The 16,103-nt window shown below is 56.9% G+C and overlaps 1 long non-coding RNA gene across 1 annotated transcript; it reads right to left on the bottom strand.

Moving 5' to 3' along the window:
* Window positions 1-1,489: 1,489 nt before the first annotated feature.
* LOC146764194 (uncharacterized) lies at window positions 1,490-2,678 on the bottom strand. The gene is made up of 2 exons (XR_014950984.1): window positions 1,797-2,678; window positions 1,490-1,709 (listed from the first exon to the last, which is right to left on the bottom strand). It is a non-coding gene; the product is annotated as an uncharacterized LOC146764194 (long non-coding RNA).
* Window positions 2,679-16,103: the final 13,425 nt, after the last annotated feature.

The raw sequence follows: 16,103 nt of genomic DNA, 5'->3' as shown, positions 1-16,103 counted from the left end.
TAGTTTATTATTAATTAACTTGTGTAATTAGTGATTAGTTTGTGATTTTACAGACCCGCGATCGGCGCTTTCAGAGCTCGCGGCGAGCGGGAAACGTTACACAGGAACGAGCTTTGGATCGATTCCTGTGTGATACTGATCAATAATCAATAATCAATAACTAATGCTGGATCGATTCCTGTGTGACACTGATCAATAATCAATAACTAATGCTGGATCGATTCCTGTGTGACACTGATCAATAATCAATAATTAATAACTAATGCTGGATCGATTCCTGTGTGACATTGCTCAATAATCAATAATAAATAACTAATACTGGAGCTATTAATTTGTGATATTGATTAATTAATAATAAATAATTGACATTGGATTGATTCCTCTGTAGCATTGATTAATAATAAATAATAATGAAGAGTGGATAAAAGTTTCTGTAATATCGAGTGATTAATAATTAATAATTACTAATATCTAATAATATAGATTGATTCCTTTGTGATATTGATTAATAATTTATAATTTATATTGGATTATTTTATTTTTAACATTGATTAACACTATTGGATTTGTTACTTTGTAATATTAATAATAATTAATAATATAGGATTGATTTCCTTGTAATATTGATTAATAATAAATAACTAATAACATAGGATTAATTTATGTGTAATATTGATTCTTAATAATCAATAATTAGTAATTAATTTTGGATAGATTTCTTTGTAATATTGATTAATTAATCCTTAATAATTAATAATAGATCAACTTATTTTTAGTGTTGATTAATTAATAATCAATAGTTGATATCGGATAAATTTATTTGTAATGGTTAATAATTAATAATAAATTATCAATAATCAATAATCAATAAATAATATTGGATTGATTTCTTTGTAATATTGTGAAAAATGCCGATTGAATGATGCACTGCTATTGATTATTGATAACTCCCTGCTATTGATTATTGATAACACCCTGCTATTGATTATTGATAATCTGCTATCGATTATTGATAACTCACTGCTATTGATTATTGATAACTCACTGCTATTGATTATTGATAATCTGCTATTATTGATAACTCCCTGCTATTGATCATTGATAACTCCCTGCTATTGATTATTGATAATCTGCTATTGATTATTGACAACTCACTGCTATTGATTATTGATAATCTGCTATTGATTTTTTATAACTCACTGCTATTGATTATTGATAATCCACTATTGATTATTGATAACTCACTATTGATTATTGATAACTCCCTACTATTGATCATTGCTAACTCTCTGCTATTGATTTGGATTTGTGGACATGAAGGAACAATGGGAAAGGAAATCTCCTTTTTTTTCCTTTTTTTTTCCCATTTTTTTCTCCTTTTTTTGCCCCTCTCCCATGACAAAAGCGAAGATTTGATGAAAAATCGATAAAATGGGAAACGGAACTTTTTTAAAATTGCTTTTTAAAAAAAATCCAATGAACAATTGGAGCTGGGTAATTGGTTCTTTAATGACTTTAAATTCGTGCTTTGGGTTTTTTAATCAATGCTTTAAAAAAGAACCTTAAAATCCAAACTGGAACAAACTCCCCAAGTGTCACCAACCCCACCGGTGTCCCCAATGTCCCCAAACTCCCCAAATGTCCCCAAACCTCCCCAAATGTCCCCAAACTCTCCAAATGTCCCCAAATATCCCCAAATATCCCCAAACCTCCCCAAATGTCCCCAAACGCCCCAAATGTCCCCAAACTCCCCAAATGTCCCCAAACTCTCCAAATGTCCCCAAATATCCCCAAACCTCCCCAAATGTCCCCAAACTCCCCAAATGTCTCCAAACCTCCCCAGATGTCCCCAAACCTCCCCAGACCTCCCCAAATGTCCACCAGGGCCATCCCCGCCATGTTCTCCACGCTGGGACTGGTGGCACCTGTGGGGACATTGGGGACGTGTCACCGACACACCCGGGTGGCACCGACACCTCCGGGTGGCACCGAGCCCGTCCTGGTGGCACCGGCCACCCCCCGATGTCCCCAGCTCTGCTCCTGATGTCCCTTAGGAGATCCCAGTCGTGTCCCCAGTGTCCCAAACCCCATCCCCGGTGTCCCCAACCCCATCCCTGCTGTCCCCAGCCATATCCCAGCTGTCCCCAACTCCATTCCTGATGTCCCCAACCCTGTCCCCAGTGTCCCCAGACATCTCTGCTGTCCCAAGACCCTCCAAACCCGATGTCCCCAGCTGTCCCCAACCCCACTCTTGATGTCCCCAACTCCGTCCTGGTGTCCCCAACTCTATCCTCAATGTCCCAAACCCCATCCCAGGTGTCCCCAGCTCCAGTCCTGGTGTCCCAAGACCATCCACACCCCATCCCTGATGTCCCCAGGTGTCCCCAACCCCATCCCTGATGTTCTCAAGTGTCCCAAACTCCGTTCCTGATGTCCCCAGCTGTGGCCAAACCCTGTCCCTGATGTCCCCAGGTGTCCCCAAACCCCATCCCTGATGTCCCCATGTGTCCCTCACCCGCCACCACCACAGTGACCCGGTGTGGCACATCCCAGCCGGGCCCCAGGGTGGTCACCAAAGTGTCCCCCTCGGTGTCCCCCTCAGTGTCCCCCGGGCGTGGCCGGGTGTGTCCATGGGCACGGTGCTCCCAGCGGATCTCCACATCCAGCGGGAAGAAGCCGACGGCGTTGCAGCGCAGCTCGGCCGGGAGCCCCGGGGACAGCCGGGACGGCAGCAGGGACACCCGGGGAGGGGCTGGGACACGGGACAGTGAGCTGGGGATACTGGGAGGGACTGGGAAGGAACTGGGAGGGACTGGGAGGGACTGGGAGGGTCTGGGACATACTGGGAGGGACTGGGACATACTGGGAGCCCCGGCCCCGCCCATTCCCGGCACTGACCAATCACGTGCAGCCGCAGCACCTGCTGCACCTGCCCTGGGGTGCGCTCACGGAGCAGACGAAGGCGCCGTCGTCCGACACCGAGAGCGGCGGCAGCTGCAGCGACACCTCCCTGGCGCCCCCCGGCGGCTGGGAGGACCGAGGAAACGTTCGGCCTCAGCGGCGCCCCCCGGCGGCTGGGAGGATCGTGGCCGTGCCCAAAAACCCCCAGAACCCCCCCCCAAAAAAAAAAACAACACCAAAAATGCTCCCAAAACCCACAAAAATCACCCGCTAAACCCTCCCAGAAACACACAAAAAAAGCCCCCAGAAATCACCCACAAAACTCCCCCCAAAAAACCCAAAAAATGCCCCAAAACCCCACCCCACAAACCCCCCAAAAATCACCCACCAAACCAGCCAGGACTTCCCAAAAAGCCACAAAAAATGCTCCCAAAACCTTCAAAAAACTGTTCACTGCCCACAGCGCCGCCTAGCGGCCAGGAGGACCGAGGCTGTCCCATGCCACTAGGGCCCCCTGGTGGCCGGGAGGGCCAAAATCACCCACTGCCAGTGGCGCCCCCTAGCGGCTGGGAGGACCAATGCAGTTCCATGCCTGCAGCGCCCCCTAGCGGCCGGGAGGACTGAGTTTTTTCCAGTGCCCGCAGTGCCCCCTGGTGGCCGGGAGGACCAAAGCGGTTCCATGCCCACAGCGCCCCCTGACAGCTGGGAGGACCGAGGCTGCCCAGTGGCGCCCCATAGTGGCCAGGAGGCGGCCGGAAGGACCCGACCCCCCCCCCCCCGCTCGGTGGCGCCCCCCACTGTCCCTGCAGGGCTCCGCAGCCCCTCCCCTCCCCTCACCTGCGCGGTGCCGGGGGGGCTCCCGTGGCCCCCCAGGAACAGCAGCACCCCCAGCGCGGCCTCGGTGCGGCGGGTGGCGGCCGAGTCGAAGGCCAGCAGGCGCCACGTGGCGCCGTGGCGGTGCCGCAGCCACTGCAGCGTGAAGGGCTTGAGTGGGGCTTTGACAGAGGGAGTGAAGGTGGTGGGGAGTGGTGGGGACAGAAGCCACAGGGACGAGGGACAGGCATCAGAGGGGCCTGGGCAGCTGGCAGGGGGCACGGCCTGTTCCCTGGCCCAGCAGCAGGGGACAGGGGGCACGGCCTGTCCCCCTGGCCCAGCAGCAGGGGACAGGGGGCACGGCCTGTCCCCCTGGCCCAGCAGCAGCCCCGTGCCCTGCCCAAGGCGCTCCCAGCAGGGGCTGGGCCCCAGAGGCAGGGGGAGACCCCAGTCCCAGGGCAGCGTTTCTGACCCGTCCCCTGTCCAGCCCAGCCTGCCCCGTGTGCGCAGTGACCGCTGGCACGGGCTGCCCTGGACACTGTGACCTGCTGGGGACACTGAGAGCTGCCCCGCTGTGACACTGCCCTTGGGATTGCACAGGCACCAAACAAACCGCAGCCAGCACCGCCCCTTGTCATGTCCCAGGCACCGGAGAGCATCAGAGCCAGCCCCGCTCCTGGTGATGTCCCAGGCACCAGGGCACATCCCAGCCCTGCTCCTGGTGATGTCCCAGGCACCAGGGCACATCCCAGCCCTGCTCCTGGTATGTCCCAGGCACCAGGGCACATCCCAGCCCCACTCCTGGTGATGTCCCAGGCACCAGAGCACATCCCAGCCCCGCTCCTGGTGATGTCCCAGGCACCAGGGCACATCCCAGCCCCGTTCCTGGTGATAGATTTCAGGGGCACAAAAACAGTTGCAGACTTCCCATACTTTAGGGATCCATTAAGCACAGGAAAACGGCAAAGATTCATTTGTCACGTATGCATGGGAAAGGCAGAAAGGTCAGAACGAGGAAGACTTATTTTGCTTCTTCATTTTGGAGACCCCTCCCCAAAATGGACCCCCAACTCATTTCAGGGAACAGAACTACACATGCTTAATTGCCTTTTTGCCAATTAGCACATGAAGCGGAGCAGAGGAAGTGACAGGGATATGAATATGCATTCATATTTGTGTATTCAAGACTTCTGCAAATAAAAAAGCTTTGTAATACCTGTGATTTTTGCAGTGTGCATTAGGGAATTATCCCATGTACTGCCCGGCTGTCTCAATAAACATACACTTTCTAACTTTAAACCCTTAGAGAGTTTTTGTCCATCTCAGTTGGATATCGATATTAAATTGATACTCATATTTCAGTAAATCATTGTCTTAAAGATGTCCTAGTATGTGTATTAACATGTCTTTTCTTAATATTCTAGTAATTATTCTTGCATTGTTTCAAGATAAACTGGTATGATTCAAAGAATATCCACTGAGGTACACATAGAACATCGATTTATCATAAGCAAATTGCAGTTGCAAAGTTTTTTCACTGAAATTCTGCCACTTGTCATCATTTTAAAAGTCAGCTATTAAAGTCAACAACAAAATTTCTAACTTTGAACAAAGGGAAAAAAGTATATGGTTTGCACTAGAAAAAATAGAAATACAGAAAATGTCTCCTAACCAAGTTCCTTGCCCTGATCAAAACATCTCCCAATCAAGTTCTTCACCCTGAACCTGGCTGGTAAAGAAAAATATTATCAGTAAACGTGGATGAAATTTTGCATAAGTTAATAGTATTCAAAATCCATGTTCTAATCCTATTATTATTTCTTAGACAACGAAAAAAGGGGAAAGGGGTTGGATTGAGGGTACACCCTCCTCCCCTCTGAGTCTGTTCTCATGTTTTACAATAAATCCTACAACAGTACAATACAGCTGCCTAAAATATGGACACTGGAAACCACAGACAGCATTACAAATGATCACCTGCCTCATGGACAGTTCATATAAGGACTTGATTTGTTTACAAATTATTTCTCATGTTTACAAACAGTTTTTCTGTTTACAGATTGTTTTCTGGGAGTTCAGTTTTTCCCCAAGGGATCAAGTGCTTAAAGGTTGTTTTTTAAAATTGGGTTTTTCTCTAAGGGTTAAATGGGCTCAGGGTTAAATAGCTTTCTGCTTTTAGAGATAAGTTCAATTTGTAACCAAGAAGCATTATGCCTGTGGCCTGAGTTCTCCCCTAACAGTTTCTGGAGGGGAATGCTGCAGCTCCAGTGCAAATTAGATGCACGCTGTCCTCTGTCAGCATGTTGGCAAAGGGCCCTTGCAGATGGGTGACAGAGAACAATACACAGAATTTTATAAAGAAAAGAAGGGTGAGGTGTTACCATGATTGACAGGGGTCTTGACCAATCAAATATCTCCCAAAACTGCAGGCACCTCACGGGCCAGAACCTGAAGGGGCATGGAGCTCAAACCAATGAGAGCTTCCAGGCCTGGTCTTTCAAATGCCCTGTGTAAGGGGGGGCTTGGGAAATAAAATCTCTCTGTTGCCCCATGAACTCGGGAGGAGCAGTCTTTGTCTCCTGTGCCCTCGCTGCCCCACGAGACCAAAGAGATGTTCACCAGGGCCCTCCCTGTTTGTGGCTGTCCATTGCCCAGCTGAGCAGGCAGCCAGTTGTGTTTGCAGGGAGCTGCCACAGGCAGACACACAGCAGCTGGAGATTTGAATAGCAGGGCCTGGGCAATTCTTTTTCTTTCAGAGTGCAAGAAAGACACAAAAGCACAAGGAAACATGACAGTGTTTTGGTGGAGTCTCTTTGTCCTGTGAAGTTCAGTAGCTGTTGGTGTTTCTGTGCTGCTGCTAATCCCTTCCATGAAAAAATCATCCCAGGAAGGAGCAACAACATCTGACACTCACCAAGTGTTGCCACCAGTTGCTCCAGGTGCTGCTCCCAACAGCCCCTGTAGGACGGAGCACAGCCCCCAGTGCACACCAGCTTTGGCTTCCCTCGGGCAGAGAAGCCCTTTTGGGGCACAGGTTTCTGGGCAGGAGACGGGCACCGGTGCTGCCAGGGCTTGGGGGAACTCTGCTTGGGCGGGGACTGTGCCTCACCTGCTGCTGTCAGCGCTGCCCGGGCCCCAGGGCTCAGAGCAGCATTCCTGCCCTGGCCCACACGTTCCTGGTCTGTGTCCCACGGCCGTGCTTAGGATGGCCACCATGTGGGACGTGTCCCGAGGAGGCCGTGCCAGCTTCTGTGGAGGCCCCGTGCCCTTCCCGCCGCGGCTGCGTCGGCAGCTGCGGGGGCTCCTGCTGCTCTGAGCCCGCAGAGCAGGGCAGCGTTTGCTGATGGGCTGAGCCCTTCCTAAAGATCCTGTTGGGCTGTCTGACACACCTGGGGCAAGGCATTCCTTCCACCCTGGGCCACTCTGGGGGGCTGGGGGTGGCCCCAGGGCAGGTGGCAGTGCGTGCAAGGGCCCTTGGTGACACGGTGCAGCATGGTCACTGTGGAATGGAATGGGACAGGGGATCCAAGGGCCCTTGGTGACACGGTGCAGCATGGTCACCGTGGAATGGAACGGGGCAGGGATTCCAAGGGCCCTTGGTGACACGCTCTGGCAGAGGTCTTGGCAGTTACAAGTTACAGTTACACTCCACAGTGCTCGGTGCACACGACGAGAGAGGACGCGAGAGAGCGGTGCTGTGAGGAGCCCTCACACAGCCACTCGTTCTTTGCTGACCCGGAGCTTTCCCGAGGTATTACTCCTGCAGGTGAGCTCGTGGCCAGACCAGAGCACTTGGTGACCCCTGGCCTTCCCGAGGCATCTCTTCTGCAGCTGCCCTCGAGGGCAGACTGTGGCATTTGCTTTTCACTGCCCTTGACAGGAGTCTCCTTTCCTTGTGGCTGGAGCCCCCAGGACCAGAGTGCAGGACTTGCCGTCCTGTAGCCTTGCCAAGTCTTCACTCTTGCAGGTGCCCTCAAGGCACGACTGCAGCACTTGCTGACTTGGACCTTTTCCTTTTTACCTTCTGCAAGCAGCCATGAATCCAGGCAGTGACGTAGAGCACAGACCTGCGAGCGTGCCCACACTAGCCTGGGGGAAGGAGGAGAAAGAAGGCCCTGGAGCTGCCCCAGCACAGCAGCCTGAAGAGCTGGAGCAGTTCCAGCCACGGCAGAAGGGTGAGTGGCAGAGCTGGGCCACAGGGCTGGTGCCTGCAGCCAGCTTGGCCCCATGCCATGCCATGCCATGCCATGCCATGCCATGCCATGCCATGCCATGCCATGCCATGCCATGCCATCCCCTGGGGCCATGCCCATGGACAGGATGGAATAGGGGCCGGGCAGACACCCCACAGCCGTGCTCCGTGCCCTGGGCTGTCGCGGGGCTGTCCCTGCCTGGGCAGCGCAGGGCTGGGCTGTGTTCTCCGGCCTCTCCCGCAGCCCCTCAGCTCGGGCTGCGCTCGCTCTTTGCCAGGTGCAGCCGTGCAGCGCACACGAGAGCAGGAACGCACCCGTGGCCGCTTCCGCAGAACAGCGCAGGTACCTGCAGCCATCCCCACCTGGGCTGGGCCTGCTGGCACTGCTCAGCCCAGCACTGTGCTCGGAGCACTCCATGCAGCATCCCGGGCTTCTTGCCCTTCTGCTGCAGATGGTTTGCAAATTCATGAAGAGGATTCGGGAGGAAGAGAGCAGCGCCATGGGCACCGTGCTCAGAGCGTACTCTCCCATCTTCAAAACCAAGACCAGCGCTGCCCTGCTGGATATGCTTGTGGAGGAGGGTCCTTCCAGCCCAAAGCAAGTAAGCAGCCTGTGGCCTGGCTATTCTTCTCCCAGCAATTGCTTGGCCTCCCAAGCCACGCCTGCTGCTCCCTGGGAGCCTTTGAGGCCATGGCAGTGTGGTGGCAAGGGAAGCACTTCTCTGGGGCAGCTGGGCACATTCCTTCCTCCAGTAGCTTTCCAAGTCTCCCCCGCCTTCTCCAGGTGCCGGCCATGGTGAGGTACATCCACCAGTGGCTCATGGCCAATGAGTTTCCTGAGTACAATCTGTACAGGCCCCTTCTGGATCTGACAGAGGCACAGCCCTCTGACGTGGTGATGGCTCTCCTGCGTGTGGCCCCATTGTGTGACAGGTACGGTGCCCACCTGCCCAGAGGGCTCAGGGCTCAGCAGCCCTTCCCCCTGTGCAGCCTGTCCCAGGTGTCTGACACAGAGAATTCCAGGGCCCTCTGGCTGCTCCCTTTGCCAGCCCTGGCCCCTGCCAGCCCCCCAGCGTGCTGCCATGCTTTCCCCCTGCCCCTCAGGGGCCAGTGCCCACAGGGCTGGGCTGCCTGCCTGCTGCCAGTGAGGGGCAGTGGGCAGAGGCAGGGCTGGCAGAGCAGCTCAGCTCCCCGCTGCCGCCCAGGCCACGCTGCTGTGTCCCAGACTCCTCTGAGACAGAGTTCTGACCCCACAGAGCTGCTCTGGCCATGTGGAAGAGCATCATGTGCTCGCTGAGGACTGCAGAGCCGGCCATGCTCGTGCTCCTCGATGTGCTGGGGAGCTGGCCAGAGCACAGCACGTGCACCTGCGATGGGGACCACACGGCTGTCCTTGCCCTGGCTGTGAGTTTCTGCCTTTGCTGGCCCCAAGGCCACCTCTCCAGCAGCTCTCCATCCTCCCTCCCCCTCGGCGTTTCCCTGCCTCAGGCGCTGGGCTGAAACCTGGCCTCGGGGCAGCTCCAGGGCCACCAGGCCCGGTGCTCCCCCTGCGTCTCTCCGGGCCTCTCCCTCCCGTGCTCAGGCTCTACCACATGGACACCTCGGCACTGAGCGCTGTCTCGGGCTGCTCTGTCCTTTGCAGGCAACCGTGGTGATGTGGAAGATCCTCCAGCTGCCCTGTGTGCCACATGTAGTCACCGTGCATTTCCCCGGCCTCTTTGTGCATCTGCTCTTCCAAGTGCTCTTCAGCACTCTGGATGTGCCAGAGGAGGTCGATACGTTCTGGAAGGGATGCCAGCAGCAACACGGCCTTGCCACCAGCCCCAGCAGGTGCTCCATGCCAGTCCTCCTGTCCCTGCCATGTGCCCAGGGCAGGGCCAGTGCTCCCAGCGTGACCTGGGCTTTGCTCTGTGCACAGCTTTGCAGAGCAGACCCTGAAGGCCCTGCTCTGCCGACTGCACTATGAGGATGTGGTGGTGGCCATGGAAGACAAGCGTGGCTGGGACACACTGCTCTGTGCTGACACCCACCACTGTGCTGTGGGCGTGCTGGCCAGGTGAGACCCCCTGCTCCCCAGCTGTCCCCGGCATGTGTGCCCTGTGCCCGAGGTGCCCCACACAGTCCCTGTGGCCGTGGGCCAGAAGGCCTTGTCACCAAGGGATGGCCAAGGAGGCTGCAAAAGGCTGGGAGAGGAGCGTGCCCAAGAGCAGCAACCTCCCAGAGGGCTCAGCTGCCCCTTGCAGGGTGGTGGAGAAAGGCCAGACCTCTGTGAGGCAGTCCTGGGAGAGGTTTGCCCCCGCTGGCTGAGGGCTTTGACTCGTGTTTCCTCCTGTCAGAGAAATGCACCGCGCATCCGAAGCCGCGTGTTCCGCGATTGCGTTCCACCTGCTCGGGCTGCTCAGCAAGGACACGCCGTGCCGGGATTTGGCCGCCCTGGCGTTCCTTGTGGAGGTGAGGCCGAAGGCCGGCGCTGCCTCGCTGAGCTGCCTCCCGGCTCTCTGCCCTCTCTTGGCCGCAGTGCCTGGGACGGAGCCCGCGCCCTGTGCTGCTGCCTGGGCCCGGCCCTGGGCGGTTCTGGGCTCCCGCCGGCCGCTCCCCCGTCACCGGCCTGTGCCTTTCAGATCCTGGAGCACCTGAATGTGAGTGAGTGCCGTGACAGCCTCCTGCAGTTCTTGTCCAAGCACCTGCAGAGCGAGTGCAGGGGGAGGCGTCGCTTGGCACTCCGAGGCCTCGTGGCGCTCGGCACCACCAGTGTCTCGGTGAGAAGAGCGCAGGGGCTGAAGCCGTGCTGCCAGCGTGGGGCTGGGGAAGGCAGTCCCTGGGGCTTGGCTGGCCTTGGGGCACTGGGGCAGCTGCTGCCAGCTCTCCTGCCTCCTGCTGCAGCTGCCCCAGGGCTTTGGCACAGGCCTGTGGCCCCTGGGCCCTGTGGCAGCAGGATGGTGTTTCACACACTTGTGTCCCACAAGTAGATGGCCATAAGGATGTGGAGCCTGCATGAAAGGCTCGTGGAGCTCCTGCACGAAGATGACAGCACCATGCTCAGGATGACCACGGTTCTCCTCAGAGCGTTATTTTTCTGCAATGGTGCCCCAGTAACCAGCGCCCTCGCCCTGCAGCTGGCTGAGGCGCTCCTGCCACTCTTTGATAACGTAAGGCTCTGCCCCTCCAGCCACGGCCAGTGGGTGCTGCCCGCACACTTTGTGCCCTGTGCACTCACAGGCTGTGCCCAGGTGGGCCTGAAGCAGCTGACGCTGAGGTCTTTCTTCCTTCCTTTCATACAGGAGGACAGCCAGGTGCAGTTGTGCTCCCTGTTTATCTTCCGAGAGATGCTGGATTTTTTTCCGGAAGAGGAAAAAAAGGTCCTCAAGGCACACGTGCGCCAGAGCCTGGTACCACTCTTCTTCCACTGCCACGATGAGAACCAGCGAGTGGCAGAGGTGAGGACTCGGCAGCTGCCGCTGGCCCCTGGCAGGGGCTGGGCTGGCCCTGCCCTGGCGCCTCGCAGGCTGCAGCTCCTGCTGGCCTTGGCACAGGGACGGGGTCCTGCGCCCTGGGCTGTGGGGCCATCTCCGCGTCTCTGCTGCTCTCCAGGCTTCTCAGGAAACACTGCTTTGTGCGACCGAGTTCCTCAAGAGGAGGGACCTTGAACAGCTGGTGAAGAACCAGAAGCTGTGGCAGTTCCCCGAGTGCCTGGTAAGGAGGGCCGGGAAGCCGCAGCCCCAGCCTGGAGCAGCCCCTGAGCGCGGTGCTCGGTGTGCGGGCTGGCAGCTGTGCCCCTGCCCGCTGCTGCAGCCCGAGGCCGCGCGGGCTCTGCTCCAGGCTCCTGCGGCCCCAGCCGGGTGCCCATGGAGCCCCGGCCCGGGGGGCTGCGGGGCCAACCCTTCCCTCCTGCCGCTCTCTCCAGCTGGCAGAGGACAGCAGCAGCATGGCCGAGCACCTGCGCCGGGCCCTGCCCTACCTGCAGAGCCCACAGGAGCCCCTGCGAGAGGCGGCCGTCAGGTTCATGGGTGAGCCACGAGCCGGGCCAGGAGGGCGTGTGGGCACAGGGCTGGCGGCGCCGCTGGCAGGGAGCTGTGCCCTGGGCCTGACAGGCTCTGTGTTCCCAGGGATGGCCGGGCGGTACCTGAGGGGGAGGAAGGAAGAGCTCCAGCTCCTCTCTGAGGGTGACCAAGGGCAGCGGGCTGCCAGCGGGGGCTGCCGGGGGAGCTGCGAGCCCTGCCCCGGCTGCGGAGGGCTCTGCTCCCTGTGTGGACCAGGGCCGGCGTGGGCAGAGCACACAGAGCTTTCAGGGCACCTGGGGGATTCGTGGCCAGCAGCTTCGGGCTGATCCAGCTGGTCCCTGCTCCCTGCTGGCCATGGCCAGAGCCCGCTGGGATGGCCCTGGCACAGAGTCCCCTCGGGTCCCCTCAGATGTGGGAACTGACCATGGCTCTGTTCCTCTCTCTTTCAGCCCTTGAAGGCACAGCCAATGACATCAGTGTCGACGTCGCAAGCCTGGCAGTTCAAACACCGTACATCGTCCAGGAAGCAGAGAGAGCTCCATATTCCATCTTTGACAGCCTGCGTGATCGGCTCTGCAGGGCATGGAGGAGACGGCCTCGTCTGTCGGGGCTCGGCTGGCTGCGCTGCTGGAGCTCTGCAGAGAGCTGATTCCAGAGGCTCTGTCTGCTGGGGCCACCTGAGCCAGCAGGAATGTTTTGTTTCGTTAAGATTGTTCTTTTCTTTCTTTTTGTTTTTTTTTAGCATGTTAATATAGGATGTGTTGCTATAGACAGACTCCCAGGATCTTTCTTTGGCTGCCCAGGCTCTGCAGGGCCTAGGGGAAGAGGGAGAAAATGGTTCCTGGGCTCAGCAAGCTGCCCAGGCTTGCAGGGTTGCAGGGAAAATGGCCAGAAGCCCCTTGGCCTTTGGTGGTTCTGCTGAAGCCTCCGTGCTGCCCACAGAGCAGATGGGCAGGGGCTGGAGCTGTGGGGATCTCTGTGAGAGCGGTGCCTGGAGATGGCCACAAGCCCTGTCCCAGGCAGGAAGCGCCATCCGTGTCCTCCTGCCCGTGTGTTGCTGGCTGGATTGCTGAGGGCTCCCAGGTGCCTCTTGGTGGGGCTCCTCTGGAGCTCCTGTGGGGCTGCGTCGCTGCAGCCGGGCAGGTTGGCCGGGCTGGGGAGACCCTGAGGGGACGGGGCCATGAAGGGATGAGGGGCTGCGGAAGCCCTGACAGGACAAGGCAGTGGGAAGGCACGAGGGGGACGTGTGAGGGAGAAGGTAACGTTGGCTCAGGGAGGAAAGTGGGTTGGAGACAAAGAGACCACTCACCCTGATGTTTGTGTGGCAAACAGAGCACGTTTATTCTCAAGCCCTTCCTTCTAAAGGGCCTTTGAAAACCCGGTCTGGATGATTTCACTGCTCTGATCTCTGTGCCCCTTCAGATTCTGGCCTGGGCAATGCCTGCAGCCTTGGGAGAGATGTGATGGGCCCGGCCCCTGTCAGTCAAAGCAGGGCTGGTACATTCACCCCGTACAAGCCAGCCTGCACGGTGACACACGGCAACAGAGTGCGAGGCACAGCTCCGGGAGCTCCCTGGGAACCTCAGCTCTGGGACCACTGTCTGCCCCAAGCTTCAGGGGCTGCAGTGGGAGCCCGGCTGGGCTCTGCCCTGGGGCCATCCTGCAGGGACAGCTGCAAACAGGGAGCATTCCCTGCCACAAAGAGCCAAGCCAGGGCTGCAGGGCAGCTGCTCCAGCCCCGACTGCACTGCTGAGTGCTGTGCTCTGGGGCTGGGGCTCCCCGCACAGGGGACTGCACTGGTGTGCCAGAGGGGACAGAGAAGCTGCAGCTTCAGCCTAACTGAGGTGGGTGCGTGGGCTGGAAAGAGTGGGGAGGTTCCAGGGGATTCACAGAGCTCATCCTGCTGCAAGGACGAGGAAAAGGGAGCAGGAACTCAGCAGTGAGGAGAGCTGGGGGCTGGAGAGAAGCTCTGAATGACACTAAAATCCCACCAGACCTCTGAGACATTGCTGCTCCTCAGCCAGTGACAGGATGAGTCCCTAAGCCTGGGGCTCAGCCTTCCTCATGGGGAGGGGCAACAAGGAACGCAACAGTGTGATGGAGACTGGAATGGGCTGGGAACTCACTGGGGGAAAAGAGGGAGCAGCTGGGAAGTAAAAGGCAGGTGGGGGAGAGAACAGTTCAGAGAAGGGCTGAGCTACAGCTTGAGCAAGCTGCAAAAAGTCATTAGGGGTCGTCCCAGATTGATTTCATTTCAGAAGTTATTGAACAAGTTTATTTTTTGGGTGGCTGCATGTTTTCTTGAGCTGTATTGCTAAAATGCTCAAGCCAGTCTGTGCTGCAGGGCACCTCATTTCTCCTTTGGCTGATTGCAGCCCGGTGCTGAGCTCCAGCAGGGCCCTGGCAGAGCCCAGAGCAGCCTCAGCACCCGCAGAGCCCGGCTGCAAGGAGAGAAACCAGAAAGCCCCGTCAGCTGAAGGCTCCTGTCCCCTTGTCCCAGCCGCCCGCGGTGCCCAGGCCATGCTGGCCGTGCCAGAGCTGTGCCCAGAGCTGCCCATCACTGCTGCCTTTGGGAGCAGAGCAGGAGGGCAGGACATGTGCCCAGCCTGCAGCCGGCCACGGCACCTCCAGCCCTCAGCAGCTGCCCAGAGCAGGACGCTCCTGTGCTCGCTGCCATCTCCCCAGAGCTCTGATCCCACCATCCCCAGCAGACAGGACCCACCTCACGCCATCCCCCGCTGGAAGAAAAGCTGCTCCCAAACGATGCCCTCAGCCTTCTCCAAGGGCACGGCCCATCCACGCTGCAGCTGCTCCCAAGCACGTCCTGATCCAGACTGGACTCCACCTGAAACGCTTCCTCTAGAAAAACAAACATCAAATTATGGAAAATAGGTTACAGACAAAAAGGGGAACAAGAAAAAAGGTCAAAAATCTTATCTCTGTCAGGGCCCTAAGGAAGGCCCAACCCCTGCATGCCAGGGAAAAACCCACCATGGGTGAGGGAATCCCAGGCTTACTCCCTTCCCTTGCATGGCCCCCATGGTGATCCCAAAGCAAACAAGGGCAGTGGAGCAGCCCAAGCCCTCCTTTGCCTGCAAAGCAAAGCAGCCCCTGCACAGTGTCTGGAGTCCCACCTCTGCTCCCACCATGGGGGTTTGTTTGTGTCAGGCTGGCTGCCCCAGCCCAGCCCCAGCCCGGGGCACGGTGGGTGCTGGGGGCTGTTGGCAGGGCCAGGAGCCCACTCCCATTTCATATCCACCCCAGCCCATGTCCCCAGCCCTTCCAAAAGCAGCCTGGCAGCCGACTGAAGGATCAGCTGCATCCGCCCCAGCAAAGGGGGAACCTTTGGTTCCCAGACAGGCTGCACAATGCCCAAATCTGGGAGCATCCCCCTGTGTGTGGACTCATCTGCAAATTCCCTGTGGAACCTGGCTTTGGAGAAGGTGTCAGAATCAAAGTCCACCATCTCCAGCCTGCCAGAGACCAGGTGGAGCAAGAGGTTGTCATCCTTGACGTCATCCTCACTGTCCCCAGCAGCAGCAGCCCCACCTGGGACAGCTTCTCCAGGGGCTCCTTCTCCTTCCCTGGGCCAGACCAGGCTGTCAGGGCTCTGCCCAGGGCCCCAGCCATCCATGAACCATGGCAAGCAAAACCAGGGGGATGGTGGGCCCCAGTGCTTGCCACACCAGGTCTCCAGCTCAGCTCCAGCCCATGAGCTGCGTCTTCCCTTCTGCTGATCCCTGCTCAGAGCTACAGGCAGGACAAAACCTGTCTGGTTGGCTTTGCTACTGAGTGCCAAGAGATGTGTGGAGCTGTTACCTGCCAGGCCCCTGGATCCAACTGTGCACTTGGATCTCTCCCATCTTCTAGGGCAGAGGAACACCCTGCACCCAAGGATCACGGAAAATCTCTTCTAAGGATGGCCTGTTCAAGGGCTGCATGGACAAACCCCTCTTAATGACATCCTGGCACTCTGGGGAGAGAAACCAGAAATCACCAGTCATTTGGAGAAGTTGCCCCCTGTTTCCGTGCCCACGCCATGCTGGGTGTGCCCAGAGCTGGGCCTAAACTTCCCCATGGATTCTCTGTTTGGAGGAGAGCAGGAGAACAGGACATGTGCCACCTCCTCAGCAGCTACCAGAGCAGGATGCGCATGAGCTGCTGCTGTCTCCCCGCCCTGGCTTTGCCCCTGTGC

The sequence above is a fragment of the Lonchura striata genome, chromosome 36, assembly GCF_050655825.1.
Source record: "Lonchura striata isolate lonStrDom1 chromosome 36, ASM5065582v1, whole genome shotgun sequence".
Lineage (NCBI taxonomy): Eukaryota > Metazoa > Chordata > Aves > Passeriformes > Estrildidae > Lonchura > Lonchura striata.
The sequence above is the reverse complement of the archived record's forward strand: the minus strand, read 5'-3'. Positions and strand labels throughout refer to the sequence as shown.